A 15,723-nucleotide genomic window follows, 5' to 3' on the forward strand; every position below is an offset into this window, starting at 1 on the left:
ATATTTTAAATACTGATGGGACATTAAAATCAAAACAAGAGCTGGAACATCACGGCATCAACATGTCATGGTGGGTACGTTTACAAATACAAAATAGATATGAAAAAGATATGAAAATGTATGGATTTTATAAAGAACAAAATGTGTTTGATAAGATATTATTAACTTCTGATGAGAAACTAATTAAGAAATTGTATAACTTTTTGTTAACTTTAGAGATGGAAAGTGAACAAATTAAAGCGACAATGATAAGGTGGGTGGAAAACTTTGGTTATAATATAGAATTAGAAAAATGGCAAAAACTGTGGGAGAAAAATCATAAATTGACAATGTCAACTGCGTATAAAGAAAATTTGTATAAAATGTATTATAGATGGCACTTACCTCCAGCTAGACTAGCAAAAATGTTTAAAACTGTATCAGGTAAATGTTGAAAATGTAAACATAACTTAGGTACATATTATCATATCTGGTGGACATGTGACAAGGTAAAGGTTTATTGGAAAAAATACATTCTTGGCTAGAAAAAATACTAGGAGAACATGTACAGGTGAAACTCTAAAAATTAGAATATCATGCAAAAGTTCATTTATTTCAGTAATGCAACTTAAAAGGGGAAACTAATATATGAGATAGACTCATTACATGCAAAGCAAGATAGTTCAAGCCGTGATTTGTCATCATTGTGATAATTATGGCTTACAGCTCATGAAAACCCCAAATCCACAATCTCAGAAAATTAGATTACATGCAATCAATAAAACAAGGAATGTACATAGAACAATATCGGACCTCTGAAAAGTATAAGCATGCATATGTACTCAGTACTTGTTTTGGGCCCCTTTTGCAGCAATTACTGCCTCAATGCGGCGTGGCATGGAAGCTATCAGCATGTGGCACTGCTCAGGTGTTATGGAAGACCAGGATGCTTTAATAGCAGCCTTCAGCTCTTCTGCATTGTTCGGTCTCATGTCTCTCATCTTTCTCTTGGCAATGCCCCATAGATTCTCTATGGGGTTCAGGTCAGGCGGGTTTGCTGGCCAATCAAGCACAGTAATCCCACGGTCATTAAACTAGGTTTTAGTGCTTTTGGCAGTGTGGGCAGGTGCCAGGTCCTGCTGGAAAATGAAGTCAGCATCCCCATAAAGCTCATCTGTGGAAGGAAGTATGAAGTGCTCCAAAATCTCCTGGTAGACGGCTGCGTTGACCCTGGACTTAATGAAGCACAGTGGACCAACACCAGCAGATGACATGGCTCCCCAAATCAACACAGACTGTGGAAACTTCACACTGGACTTCAAGCATCTTGCAGCGTGTGCCTCTCCATTCTTCCTCCAGACTCTGGGTCCTTGGTTTCCAAATGAGATGCAAAAGTTGCTCTCATCAGAAAAGAGGACTTTGGACCAGTGAGCAACAGACCAGGTCTGTTTTTCTTTAGCCCAGGTAAGACGCTTCTGACGTCTGTTGTTCAGGAGCGGCTTGACAAGAGGAATACGACATTTGAAGCCCACGTCCAGGATCCGTCTGTGTGTGGTGGCTCTTGATGCACCGACTCCAGCCTCAGTCCACTCCTTGTGAAAGTCCCCAACACTTTTGAATGGCCTTTTCCTGACAATCCTCTCCAGGCTGCGGTCATCCCTGCTGCTTGTGCACCTTTTTCTTCCACACTTTTCCCTTCCACATAACTTTCTATTAATGTGCTTTGATATAGCACTTTGGGAATATCCAACTTCTTTTGCAATTACCTTTTGAGGCTTCCCTCCTTATGGAGGGTGTCAATGATGGTTTTCTGCACAACTGTCAGGTCAGCAGTCTTCCTCATGATTGTGATTCCCACTGAACCAGACTGAGAGACCATTTAAAGGGTCAGGAACGCTTTGCAGGTGTTATGGCTTAATTAGCTGATTAGAGTGGGACACTTTGAGCCTAGAATATTGCACCTTTTCACAATATTCTAATTTTCTGAGATTGTGGATTTGGGGTTTTCATGAGCTGTACGCCATAATCATCACAATTATGACAAATCACGGCTTGAACTATCTTGCTTTGCATGTAATGAGTCTATCTCATATATTAGTTTCCCCTTTTAAGTTGCATTACTGAAATAAATGAACTTTTGCACGATATTCTAATTTTTCAAGTTTCACCTGTATAGCACAATTCGATATGTGGCTAAAGGAGTGGTGTAAAGGGGAAGGCTTTGGATATATTAGTCACGATGACTGTAGCTGGTCCAATTAAAAAATGTACAAAAGAGATGGTTTGCATCCATCAAAGAAAGGGACTGAGTTACTTGGCTATAAATTCACAGATTTTCTGGAGGAGTATTTAAACTGAACAGCGCGGACAGTGAGTTAATTGATACAGAACACCCCTGTCCCTGGCAATCTAAAAATTATAGGACTATCAGTGCATGTAACATAGATGTGTGTATGGACAAGAATATCAGCCTTGCTGTCAAGCAAAATCAAGCTTCTAATAGCGAGTGACACACAAAGTGCACTAACCAAATAGGTGGTAAGACAATAGGGGAACTCAGGCACCACACAGGTTATGTAGAAAGTAAACACAGAGTCAGTCATGAAGGACTCAAATGTCGACACCAATGCACAGAGTATGAAGAGCAAACAGGGTGAACTAGAAATTCAGGTAAATGAGGGAAGATATGATATTGTTGCCATGATGAAACCCACAAATGGAACACACAGCTTGAGGGATTTAAATTATTTAAAAGAAACAGACCAAATAAAAGAGGATATAGAGTTGCTCTCTACATAAGAAATAACTACATTTCTACAGAGATAGAGCACAACAATGATGAAAATTGTAAAGTTGAATGAATTTGGTGGTGGTGGGGAAATGACATTGCCAAACAGAGCAAATAGATAAACTTTTTGCTAGTTAGCTAACTAAGGTATGTAGGAAGCACATCACAATAGTAATGGGGGACTTTAACTACCCTGACATCAACTGGGAGACAAACTCTGCACCAAGTAGAAGATCAAATAGATTCCTGACAAACCTAGCAGACAACTTTGTCTCCCAAAAAGTAGAAAAGGGAACTAAGGGATTAGCCATTTTGGATCTAATTCTCACTAACAGAGATGAAATGATAGAAGGTGTTGAAGCCACAGGAACCTTGGGGGGAAGTGATCCTGCAATATTGGAATTCAACATTATGGAAGCACAAGCAACAGAACACAGTCAAACTAGAGTCTTGGACTTTAAGAGAGCTAATTTCAATATACTTAGAGAGGGCTTGCGAAGGATTCCATGGATGACAATCCTCAAGGGGAAAACAACTCAAGAAGCTAGGGAAATTTTGAAAAGTGAGATAATAAAGGCCCAGTCTAGCACAATACCAACAAAGAGGAAAAATAACAGCTCTCAAAAAAACCCAGCATGGCTGCATAAAGAACTCTCTGACAAATTGAAAGATAAAAAGGACAAGTATAGAAAGTGGAAAGAGGGGCACATAACTAAGGCAGAATATCAGCAAATAGCCCAAACCTGCAAAGACAAAGTGAGCAAAGGTAAGGCTGGGTGGGGCCGACCGGCTCGACTGTTCCTTTGCCGAGCCAAGCCAAACGGAGCTGAGCCGAGTGGGTTGGAACCAGAGCCAAGCTGAAGCTGCCTGTGCGTTTTGTCATGGGACCTTGGGTTATGGCGGGGGGTGTTGTGGAAGGGGGCTTTTGATATCGTGGTTCTCACCCCTCCGCCACTCGGCGAGTTGGCTGTACGGACGTGGTGGACTTGGCGGCGCCATTATTGCTGTTACGGCGGCTGCTGTTGTGCTTGCCTACCCCCCTTGCAGCCACGGCGGCTGTAATTTTTTTTGCCGCTGTGGCTATGCCCGGTGTTTTGGGCCCGTCATGATGGGCCATCCTTGTTGTCATCGGGGTTGCGTCCTTTATGGGGCTATCGCCATTTTGTTATGGCTGCCGTCGCTGCCGTCGCCGCCGCCCCCTTGGCTGCTGCTTTTCTGCTATGGCTACGGCTATTATCAATACCATGAGATACCATTGCAGTTACCACGGATGTCATCTCGGCAGTTATGGATACCATTCGTAATAGGCACATTACCACCTTCATCGCTCCGTCGGGGCTGTCGTTGCCCCATTCCCTGCCACTATCCCTCTTGCCTTGGCTGATGCTGCGACTACACCATCGTTGTCTCCACGATTCTGGCATTGGGACCTACCACTTGCTGTCTGAACTTTTTTCTACTTCCTAGCTGCCGGAGGACATAGTTTGTTGGGCCCCGGGACCCAAGGTGGTCACCGGTTTTTCTATCGCTGCTTCTCTACTGGCTACTTTGACCATCTTCACTACCACCATAAGAGGGTGACTGAGTGTATTATTATCAGCACCGCCACTGTGAGAGGGTGGCTGTGTGCCCCAGAGACAATGCAGCTTCATTGTAACCTCCCTGCTGTCGTGAGAGGGCAACAAGATTTCAGGATACCTGGGACCTTTCCAGTGCTATCCTCCTGGGTTGTTTTTGTTTGTTTTCATCTATCGGCACCCTTCATCGTCTGATTTTTACCGTTTCCCTTTATGTATGCCGGCGTATACTACAGCAGAACTTTAGTCGCTGTGGGATTCCCCCCTCTCACAGGAGTGTCCATCTTTTTTACGGAAGATCTTCCTTGATGACGGGCCGTGGGACCCCGAGAGTTGGTATGCCACAAAGAGGAGCCTGAGGGGATTTTTACAAAGATTTTTAAACAAAATTTTAAAGGGATCCGGGAGGGGGGAAGTCCAAGGCATCCGTAGTGAACTTGGGGGAGTTCGACCCGGACAGCAGTCCAGACCATCAGATGGTCACGTGGAGGGGAGTAGGGGGTTGGGGGAGGATGCAGCTCCAAGGGAGGAAGGTCTTTTTATCCCGACGGTGATTGAGAGGGGCAGAGAGTGTGGGAGCAGAGGGCTTTATTGTAATTGGGGAACGGGTCACCGCTCTCTTCAAGCGGTGGCCTGCTCCCGCCCTCATTGCTCTTCTCGCTCCCCCGGGGGCATAGGATTGCACGACCCTGGGCTCAGGTTGGTCTATATCAACGCCAGGTCCATGGTGAACAAGGCTCCCCTCATACAGGATCTTATTGAGGAGGAGAATGCAAACCTGGCTTGCATTACGGAGAACTGGTTGGGCCAAGAGGGGGGTGTCCCCCTCTCAGAATTATGCCCACCATGTTTCTGGATGTTTCACCAGCCGCGGGCCCAGGGCAGGGGCGGGGGGGTAGCGGTTATTATTAGGGAGAGTCTTTGTCTGCGAGAGGCCACTGTCCCTCAGATAGGAGGGTGTGAGTCTCTCCTCCTGAAGTGGGGTCCTGGAGCTCAATTGGGCCTATTGATCACGTACCTGTCTCCCAGCTGCGTATCATAGGCCCTGCCCGAGCTTCTCGACGTCTTGTCTGGGTTGGCGAATGAGTTCCCCAGGCTTATAGTTCTGGGGGACTTCAATCTGCCTTCCGTGGGTGAGGCGTCTGAGTTGGCCCGGGAGTTCATGGCTTCCATGACGGCCATGGACCTGACTCAAATAATTCAGGACCCGACCCATAGTGGAGGGCACACACTCAACCTGGTTTTTATCTCTGGGCAGTGGATTAATGATCTGGGTAGGGGGGACTTAACCATCCAACCTCAGTCATGGTCCAATCATTTCCTTCTCTGACTAGACTTTCAGTTCGCCACCCCCTGCCGCTGGGAGGCAGAACCGACCAGGTGGTTCCGCCCCAGGCACCTGATGGACCCTGTAAGGTTCCAGACGGAGCTTGGGACATTTCCTGCTTCCCTTGCCCACGACTCAGCCGAGGCCCTAGTAGAAGCCTTGGAGAGGGCAGCTGCCGGGGCCCTGGATCAAGTTGTGCCTTTGCGGCCTCTGACCCGGCACAGATCCCGGTTGGCCCCCTGGTTTACCGAGGAGCTCCGGGAGATGAAGCACCAGAAAAGACGCCTAGAGAGCAGTTGGAGATCCAGCGGGTCCAAATCTGATCGAACACAGCTAAGAACTTATCTGAAGTCTTACCTAGTGGCGATGGAAGCGGCAAAGCATGTTTACTTTTCCACTCTCATTGCATCCACAGATAACCGCCCAGCCGCCTTGTTCAGAGTGACCCGCTCCCTGTTTAACCAGGGACCGAGGGATGACCCCTTGCAAGGTAGGGCTGAGGAATTTGTACAGTATCTGCAGGACAAAATCACTCAGATCCGGACAGGCTTGGACTCCGACTGGGCGGAATCCGGCGAAGTGCAGGGGGCAGGTTTTGATGATACCATTTGGGGTGAGTTTGACCCTGTGACTCTGGATGATGTGGACAGGATCATGGGTAAACTGAGCGCTACCACTTGTTTACTCGACCCATGTTCCTCCTGGTTGGTTTCGGCCACCAGGGAGGTGACAGGGGGCTGGCTCCAGGCAGTTGTCAATGCTTCTTTGATAGAGGGTGTCTTCCCCTCCTTGTTGAAAAAGGCGGTGGCAAGGCCCATCCTCAAGAAGCCTCCCCTGGACCCAGCCTCGGTGAATAACTACCGTCCTGTCTCCAACCTTTGCTTTGTAGCGAAGGTTGTTGAGAGTGTGGTGGCGTGTCAGTTCCCGCAATTCCTGGATGAAGTAGACTATCTGGACCCGTACCAGTCCGGTTTCAGGCCCAGCTACAGCACAGAAACGACATTGGTCGCACTGGTGGATGACCTCTGGCGAGCCAGGGACAGGGGTTGTTCCTCTGTCCTGGTCCTACTTGACCTCTCAGCGGCTTTTGATACCATCGACCATGGTATCCTGCTGCGACCGCTCGAGGGGCTGGGAGTGGGAGGCACTGTTTTACAGTGGTTCTCCTACCTCTTGGGCCATTCACAGTTCGTAGTGGCAGGGGGGCAGAGATCTACTCCGAGGCCCCTCACTTGTGGGGTGCCCCAGGGGTTGGTTCTCTCCCCCCTCCTGTTTAACATCTATATGAAGCTGCTGGGTGAGATCATCCACGGCTTTGGGGTGAGGTATCACCAATATGCGGATGATACCCAGTTGTTCATCTCCACCCTGAGCCAACCCAGTGATGCCCTTGACGTGATGTCCCAGTGCCTGGAGGTGGTGCGGGTCTGGATGGGTAGGAACAGGCTCAGGCTCAACCCCTCTAAGACCGAGTGGCTGTGGATACCTCCATCTCGCGTTGTCCAACAAGTTCCATCTCTTTTAATGGGGGGGAGGTATTGCCCCCCTCAGAAAGGGCTCGCAACTTGGGTGTCCTCCTTGATTCACGGCTCAACTTGGAAGATCATTTAATGGCCGTGACTGGGGGGCCTTCGCACAGGTTCGCCTAGTGTGGCAGTTGCGCCCCTTTTTGGACTGAGATGCCCTATGCAGGGTTACTCATGCCCTTGTCACCTCTCGCCTGGACTACTGCAATGCTCTTTATATGGGGCTGCCCTTGAAGAGCACCCGAAGGCTTCAGCTGGTGCAAAATGCGGCCACCAAATGCTTATGGGAGTATCTCGGTACTCCCATGTTAAACTACTCCTGCGCGAACTGCATTGGCTTCCAGTTGCTCTCTGAGTGCGTTTCAAGGTGCTGGTAATAACCTTTAAAGCCCTACATGGCTTAGGCCCGGGGTACTTGCGAGACCACCTGCTGCCATTGTCTACCTCCCATTGCCCAGTTCACTCCCACAGAATCGGCCTCCTCAGGGTGCCGTCTGCCAGGCAATGCCGGCTGGCGACCTCCAGGGGGAGAGCCTTCTCTGTGGGCACGCCGACCCTCTGGAACGAACTACCTCCGGAGCTGCGGACGGCCCCTGACCTTTGGTCCTTCCGCCGTGACCTGAAGACTTGGTTGTTCCAACAAGCAGATCTGGACTGACTATGTATTTTAATTAGATTTTACTGGATTTTAAATTGTCATGTTATCATTGTATTTACTAGTTTAATTCTTTTTAAACTTTTCATTCCATGTTTTTTCTTTTTTAATTTTTATTTTTGTGACCCGCCCTGAGTCCTTTGGGAGAAGGGCGGCATATAAATTTAAGTAAATAAATAAAATAAATAAATAAAATGAACTAAGGCTTGCGACCAAAGTCAACAATAACAAAAAAAGCTTCTTTCAAAATGTAAAAAACAAGAGAAAAATGAAGAAAATGATTAGTGGGTGAAAGTGGCAAGAAGGTGACAAGCAACAAGGAGAAAGCAGAACTATTTAACTCGTTTTTTGCTTCTGTCTTTACACAAAGGGAAAAAACAGACCAACCTATCAAAAATAGTGCCATAAAAAACAGAATAGAAACATAAGTTAAGATAGGCAAGAAAATGGTAAGTGAGCACCTGTCCATCCTAGACAAGTTCAAATCACTAGGACCAGATGGATTACACCCCAAGGTTCTCAAGGAACTGGCAGATGTGATCTCAGAACCACTGAACTATATTTTTCAAAGATCCTGGAGCACTGGAGAACTACCAGAGGACTGGAAAAGAGCTGATGTAGTTCCCATCTTCAAAAAAGGAAAAAATGGAACCAGGAAATTACAGACCTATCAGCCTGAACCTCAATAGCTGGGAAGATTCTGGAAAAGATAATCAAACAACGAATCAGCAAGCACCTAGAGGCAAACAAAGTCACCATTAAAAGCCAACATGGGTTTGTCAAAAACAGATCATGCCAGGACTTCTGGTGGCGGCGCGGCGCCGGAGACAGCCGTTTTCGGGCTGCCCGCTGCTCAGCTGTGTTTTTTCACCCGAAACAGCGCTGATCAGCTGTTCGGGTGGATTTGAAGCCCCCTCCTCGGGAGAAGAGGAGGGGGTGAGGCCCCAGGTAGGGGTTGAGTTCTCCGGGGCCGCCTGAGCTTGAAGCCTGGGCGGCTGAAGGATTGAACTCCCCCGCAGCCTGGGTTGCTCCCAGCTGTTCAGCGTCTCTGCTCCGGGATTCTTGGAGCAGAGCCAGGCGTTTGCGACCACTCCTGCCAGAAGGAAAGACCCTGGAATAAAAGGAGCAGGCAGAGCGGTGCAGGAGGCCAAGGTGAAGAGGACTTTTATTTTTACTCTCTAGCTCAATGGACTTTATAAACTTAAAGTGAAAGTGCGCAACAAGTGAAAGTGAAAAGATGGCGGCTAAACCTCCCTGAAAAACTCTTCGGAGTGCTGGAACTTCCCCGGTGCAACAGACATCGTTGCAAGCTTTGCTTCCTCCTGCTGCATTGACATCGAAGGATTTAGAAGATGCTTTGGAAAAACAATCCCAGGTAATATCAGAAATACTGGGTGACAAGTTGGCAAAGGTGGAGGAGAAATTGGAGGAGAAATTGGAGAAATTGGAGGAGAGGATGGAAGAGAAGTTTAGTGCGATGAGGGTAGACATTTTGTCCACAGTGCAAAGCGTGGCTGAATGTGTGCAAAGTTTGGATGAAAAAGTGGAGGATCTGAGTCAAAAGAATGCTATATTAGAAGTAAAGGTACTGGAGAATGAAGATTTAAGGGATAGAATGGACGGAGAATTGAGTCTTGTTCAGTATTACCAGATGCAGTATGCTATCAGAATAAGAGGTTTAAAAGAGAATTCTAAAGAAGATCTAAAGCAGCTGATTTCTGAGGCTCTGGAAGCAGTATTGGATCAGTCAGCATCTGAAATAAAGGGATGCATGGATAAAGTTTTTTGTGTTAACTCATGGATTGCCAGACAGAGAAAGCTACCTAGAGATGTGGTGGTTTATTTCACAAAGAGAGAAACCAGAGATGAAGTTATACAAGCCGCTTATGATACTAAAGTTGTGATTGCTGACCAAGAAGTTTTGGTTTTAAAAGAAATTCCTCCAAAGATTTTAAGAAGAAGGAAGGATTTTGCATTTCTGGTGCAAGAACTTAAGCAACGTGAAATAAAGTTTAGATGGGAGATTCCTGTCGGATTGGTGGTGATGTATGAAGGTAAAAGATACCGTCTGGTTACTGTGACACAGGCGCGTGATTTCTACAATAATGTTTTAAAAGCGACCCCACTATCACTTTTGGAAGCTGCAAAGGGATTTGGAGAAGCGAAATCTCAAGAGGCTGAAGGTGGACAGAAAGAGGAGAATGGTGCTGGAGGGGATCAAATTATAACCTCGTCGGCTGCTGCTGGAGAGCAGAGGGTGACACGTGCCGCTTTAAAACAAGCAAAACAATTAAAAGAGCAAGATCAACAGAAGTTTATGGAATTCTCAAAGCGTACATACAGCGAGGCAGTGGGAGGAGCAAGGCCCAAAGAAGATAGAGGGGCTATTAAAGATCTGCTCCAACAGCTTCGGGATGCCACGCATGGCGACTAAATTTCTAACTTGGAATGTTAATGGGCTAAATTCACCACAGAAGAGAAAGAAAGTTTTTCAACATTTAAAACAATTCAAGATTGATGTTATATGTTTGCAAGAAACGCATATTAGGACTATGGACCAAAAGTATTTATCCAACTCAAGATTGGGTACACAATTTGTTGCTTCTGCGATGAATAAGAAAAATGGAGTGGTTGTTTATGTTAAAAGCGCTTTATCAGTGGAACTAATCGAAGCAGACAAGCATGGTAGATATGTTATGATAGATTTGCTGCTAGAAGGTAAAAAAACGCTTTTAGTTGGATTATATGCTCCTAATCAACAGCAAGCTGATTTTTTTTAGCTTACTTCATACAAAGCTTACTCAATTGGATTACAAATCGTTTATTTTTATGGGGGATTGGAATGGTGTTTTGGATGTACAGATGGATAAGGCTGGTCTTTTTAAACGCTCACCGAGTCATGCCAGATTGCCTAAATCTTTTTTTGAAATGAAGGATGATTTGGAACTGCGAGATATTTGGCGTGACACTCACCTGCATGAAAAGGATTATACTTTTTTTTCTGATAGACATCAATCTTTTTCCAGGATTGACTTTATTTTGCTGACTAATGACTTTTTTTCTAGGGTTAAGAAGGTAAAGATTTGTGCAAGAGCTATCTCTGACCATAGCCCAGTTTGGTTAGAGATCAATAAGGACAATAGAGATAGGCGCTCGTGGCGCGTAAATGAGAACTTGTTTAGAAATCAGAGAAATGTGGAAGAATGTAAACAGCGGATGAAGGATTTTTTTGAAATTAATATGAATAAGGATACTTCTATGGACATGGTTTGGGATGCTAGCAAGGCATACATGAGAGGGGTGTTGATTTATATGAGTAATAAACATAGACGTACTTTGGAAGCCAGAAGGAAAGAATTGGAGAATGAAATTAGGGAAAAAGAAAAGGCCTTGATTTTGAACCCATTGGATGTGAAGACTAAGGAGGTTATTAAGCTATTAAGAGGACAATTTGATAAATTAATGGCTGATCAAGTGGCAACTAATTTGCAGTTTGCTAGGCATAACACTTTTTGCAACGCCAATAAACCAGGTAGATGGCTAGCTTACAGACTAAGGAAGAAGCAAAGGGCTTCTAATATAGATAAAATTGAACATAAGGGAAAGGTTGTGTTTCAACAGGATTTTATCAAGGAAGCCTTTTTGGACTTTTATTCTAAATTATATGCTAAGGAGAAGATTAATGAAAAAGATATTGATGTATATTTGGAGAATGCTAGCATCCCGGTTCTTACGCAGGTACAAAAAGAGGAGATTAACCAATTGATAACAGAAGAAGAAATTCTTACAGCAATTAAGGAATTGAAGTTGGATAAAGCGCCAGGTACAGATGGTTTGACTGCGGTCTACTACAAAAATTTACAAATGGAGTTGATGAAGCCGTTAAAGGAACTGTTTCAGATAATTCAGAGAGGGGGAAAGGTGCCTCCATCTTGGAGAACTGCTTTTATCTCTTTGATTCCGAAGGAAGACCAAGATGCTACTCAAGTAAAAAATTATAGACCGATATCGCTTTTAAATACAGATTACAAGATATTTGCTAAGGTGTTGGCTAATAGACTGATGAGGGTTCTGCAACAGGTGATTCATGGGGATCAAACTGGGTTTATTAGTGGCAGGCAAATGAAGAATAATGTGAGGCATATAGTTGATGTGTTAGAGTTTTTGGAAAGGAACAACCAGATCTCTGCGGCGCTAATCTTTTTAGATGCTGAAAAAGCTTTTGATCAATTGAATTGGCAATTTTTGATGAAAGTTTTAGATAAAATGAACTTTGGGGATAACTTTGTGCAACCAATTAGGGCATTATATCAAAAACAAACTGCCCGAATAATAGTTAACAATAGTTTGACTGAAGCTTGTAATATTGAGAAGGGCACAAGGCAAGGGTGTCCGTTATCGCCTTTGTTATTTGTGTTAACATTGGAGATATTATTGATAAAAATACGGAATTCGGAAAGAATTAAGGGTATACAAATTAGAGATCAGGATTATAGATTGAGAGCGTTCGCAGATGATCTGGTTGTTACGGTGACCCAGCCGGAGAACTCTGTTGTGGACCTGATGGAGATAATAATGCAATATGGGAAGGTTTCTGGATTTAAAGTTAATGCACAAAAAACTAAAATTCTAGCCAAAAATATGACAGCATCGCAAAAGGCCCTTTTAGAAGAATTAACTGGATTTGAGACTGTTAAAAGGGTCAAATATTTGGGGGTGTTTTTGTCACCCTCTAATACAAAGTTGTATAAAAATAACTATGAAAGATTATGGGGAAAAATTCAAAAAGAAATGGAAAGCTGGGAAAAATTGCAATTGTCTTTGTTGGGGCGAATCGCAGCAGTGAAAATGAATGTCCTGCCTAAATTTTTATTCTTATTCCAAATGATACCGGTTCTTAAGAAAGACTCTAATCTGGAGGAATGGCAACGAGGTATCAACAAATTTGTCTGGGCAGGGAAAAGGCCGCGAGTTAAACTTAAGATTATGCAGGATACTCGTGAAAGAGGTGGTCTTAAAATGCCCAATCTTAAATTATATTATGAAGCTGCTGCGTTAGCAGGAATAAGTGATTGGATTAATTTGACACAAGAGAGATTATTAAATCTTGAGGGCCACGACTTGTTGTTTGGTTGGCATGCATATTTGTTGTATGATAAGAAGGTAGATAATGTGTTTAAAGTGCATATTTTAAGACAGGCATTGTTGAGAGTCTGGAAGAAGTATAGACATAAGTTAGACTGTAAGATACCATTGTGGGCAATCCCAAAACACGCAATAGAAAATATAAATGTTGGTTTTAAACATGATGTGACTACGTATAAAGAGATTTTAAGTTTGGAAAGAAATGTTTGGTGTCTGAAACCGTACAGCCTCTTGCGAGATGAGAAGATTATTCAAACTTGGTTTCAATATATTCAGCTACGGGCCAGGTGGAAAGAAGATCAGAAAACTGGCTTCACAATGACTGATGAAAATCTGATAAAGCAAATTAGAAATCAGGGTCCGGCACATATCAAACGGATATATCTTGCATTGATAGAAATTGACTCAGAAACAGAGCTTGTTAAAGATTGTATGATAAAATGGGCCCAAAATATTCAAGAAGTTATTACAATGGACACGTGGGAAAAGATTTGGGTGAGGAATGTAAAATTTACACAAGCTCAAAACTTAAGAGAGAACTTTTATAAAATGTTTTATAGATGGCATTTAGATCCTAAAAAGCTGGCAAGTATGTACCCGAATTATCAGCCTAAATGTTGGAGGTGCGGTGATGAAGATGCAACATATTTTCATATATGGTGGACTTGTAAAAAGGTTAAGGCTTTTTGGATAAAAATTTGGTGGAACATGCAGAAGATCTTTAAGCAAAAGATAAAGTTTTGTCCGCAATTCTTTTTGTTGGGTATAATTACAGAAGCTACTGTTGTGGACACTAAGTTGATGTTGAATTTAATTACAGCAGCAAGACTTCTAATAGGTCAGTATTGGAAGAAGGAGGAATTGCCGACTATAGAGGAATGGACTTTAAAGGTTTCTGACCTGGCAGAAATGGCAAAGATCTCGGCTTATTTGAAAGATCACTCGCAAGAACGCTATATTATGGAGTGGAAAAAATGGATTGAATATATCCAGAAGAAATATGGGACTAAAAAGTTTCACTTAGCATTTGAATGAATCTTCCTTTCTTTTTTTTTTCTTTTTCTTTCTTTTTATATGTAATATTAATATTGTTTGTAGTTATTTTATATGAGTTAGAGGGCGATAGATTTAAGAGTTTATTGTTGTTAGCATATGGATGTTTATGATTGTTTTCTGTTTTTATACCTTGTACTTAGCTCTGGGAAGTCGGGGGGGGAGAGGGGGGAGGGGTAGGGAGGGATAGGTAGGGGAGGGGGAGGGAGGGATTGTTAAAGATAAAATGTATTTTAAAACTTTTCAATTAAAAAAAAAACAGATCATGCCAGACAAATCATATTGCATTCTTTGACCAAGTGACAAAATTAGTGGATCAGAGGAATGCTGTGGATATAATTTACTTGAACTTCAGTAAGGCATTTGATAAAGTAGACCACAACCTACTACTTGATAAGATACAAAAATGTGGGTTAGACAGCATCACCACCAGATGGATTCATAGCTGGCTGACCAGCCGTACTCAGCGTGTGGTCCTCAATGGAAACACGTCTACATGGAGGGAAATGTGTAGTGGGGTGCCCCAGGGCTCTGTTCTGGGCCCAGTGCTCTTCAACATCTTCATCAATGATTTGGATGAGGGGGTAGATGGGGAACTCATCAAATTTGCTGACGACACCAAGCTGGCAGGAATAGCCAACACTCCAGAAGACAGGCTTAAGATACAGGTGGATCTGGACAGACTTGAACATTGGGCGCTATCTAACAAAATGAAATTCAATGTTGAAAATAGTAAGGTTCTACATTTAGGCAAGAAAAACCAAATGTACAGGTATAGTATAGGGGGTACCTTGCTCAATAGTAGTAACTGTGAGAGGGATCTCAGACTCCTAGTGAACAATCACTTAAATATGAGCCAGCAGTGTGCTGCAGCTGCCAAAAAAGCCAACACAGTGCTAGGCTGCATTAACAGAGGGATAGGATCAAGATCACATGAAGTATTAATACCACTTTACAATGCCTTGGTAAGGCCACACTTGGAATACTGCATCCAGTTTTGGTCACCACAATGTAAAAAAGATGTTGAGACTCTAGAAAGAGTACAGAGAAGAGCAACAAAGATGATTAGGGGGCTGGAGGCTAAAACATATAAGGAAAGGCTGCTGGAATTGGGTATGTCTAATTTAATGAAGAGAAGGATGAGGGGTGACATGGTAGCTGTATTCCAATATCTCAGGGGCTGCCACAAATAAGAGGGAGTCAAGCTATTCTCCAAAGCGCCCGAAGGCAGGACAAGAAGCAACGGATGGAAACTAATCAAGGAGAGAAGCAACCTAGAACTAAGGAGAAACTTCCTGACAGTTAAAACAATTAACCAGTGGAAGAACCTGCCTCTAGAAGCTGTGAATGCTCCAACATTGGAAGTTTTTAAGAAGAGACTGGACAGCCATTTGTCCAAAATGGTATAGGGTTTCCTGCCTAAACAGGGGGTTGGACTAGATGACCTCCAAGGTCCCTTCCAACTTTTTTATTATTATAATAAAACTTTTATTCATAAAACATGAAATTCAGTCAACTGAACACTCAAATTGACTGGCACTAATGGTTGACACAGGTTGCTGCCAGCATCCTAGGTATTAACCAGGTATCTCCTTAAAATGTAAGATGTTCCGAGTAGCACAGTGTTTTGTAGCTTTGCTGGAGTTATTGCAGGAAGCTGCAATTTCTTGATG

This window comes from Vipera ursinii, assembly GCF_947247035.1.
Source record: "Vipera ursinii genome assembly, chromosome: W".
Classification (NCBI taxonomy): Eukaryota; Metazoa; Chordata; class Lepidosauria; order Squamata; family Viperidae; genus Vipera; species Vipera ursinii.